We start from the raw sequence: 1,238 nt of genomic DNA on the forward strand, positions 1-1,238 counted from the left end.
TGTATCAGATAGGGACCCAAGGTTCACTTCCAGATTTTGGAAAAGCTTCTAGCGTGCCTTGGGATCACAATTGAATTTGAGTACTGCTTTCCACCCACAGACTGATGGTTAGTCAGAGCGAACCATACATATATATTAGAAGACATTCTCAGGGCATGTGCAATGGAAATGTGTGGTAGTTGGGAAGAATATATACCCCTTATGGAGTTTGCCTATAACAACAATTACCAAGCTACAATTGGGATGGCTTCGTATGAGGCATTATATGGCAGGAAGTGCAGAACTCCTCTGTATTGAGATGAAGTAGGTGAACGTCGAATGTTAGGACTTGAAATGATACAGATGACTTGTGACAAGGTCGATGTTATTCGAGAATGGATTAAAGCAGCTCAGTCTCGTCAAAAGAGCTATGCAGACAACCGCAGAAAAGACATTGAATTTCAGCCATGAGAAAAGGTATTTCTCAAGATCTCTCCTACTAAAGGGTTGCAAAGGTTTCACAGAAAGGGGAAGTTGAGCCCAAGATACATTGGACCATTTGAGATCTTAGCCCGGGTTGGCTCAGTAGCCTACATGCTTGCTCTGCCACCTTCACTCGGGGATGTTCATAACGTATTTCATGTATCCATGCTGAAGCGATATGTTCATAATCCATCATCTCATGTATTACCCATGGAACCAGAATATCTAGAAGCTGATATGACCTATACAGAGCAGCCAACTGAAATTTTGGACTGAAAGGTGAAAACCCTTCGCAATCGCTCCATTTCCTACGTAAAGGTGCGATGGGCAAATCATTCACTTGAAGAAGTATCTTGGGAGAAAGAGGATGAAATCCAAGCCGAGTACCCTCATCTTTTTGAACAACCAGGTACGCCAATTTTGAGGACAAAATTTTCAGAAGGGAGGGGGTAAATGTAATACCCTACTTCTTAAACCCGATTTGATTACACGATTGACCCGGTTTAACCATGCAAGACCCGAACCGGAGAGGGTTAAGGCGGGTTCCTTATGGACCATGATGGCAAGGGTGACTTTGAACACCGACTGGCCAGACAAGTCCAAGTCAGTGCCAGAGGAGACGGGTGTACCCAAGCCCTGTACATGCACATATCATAAGGTCATGTATCGATAAAGCAGGTACGTAGCCGTATCTTAAAGCGCATACGTATATTATATCTTATGCCGAGAGTAAGATTCGTACCTAGAGTCAAATTCCATCAAAATCCCACTTGGTG

The sequence above is a fragment of the Macadamia integrifolia genome, unplaced genomic scaffold, assembly GCF_013358625.1.
Source record: "Macadamia integrifolia cultivar HAES 741 unplaced genomic scaffold, SCU_Mint_v3 scaffold2483, whole genome shotgun sequence".
NCBI classification, from domain to species: Eukaryota; Viridiplantae; Streptophyta; class Magnoliopsida; order Proteales; family Proteaceae; genus Macadamia; species Macadamia integrifolia.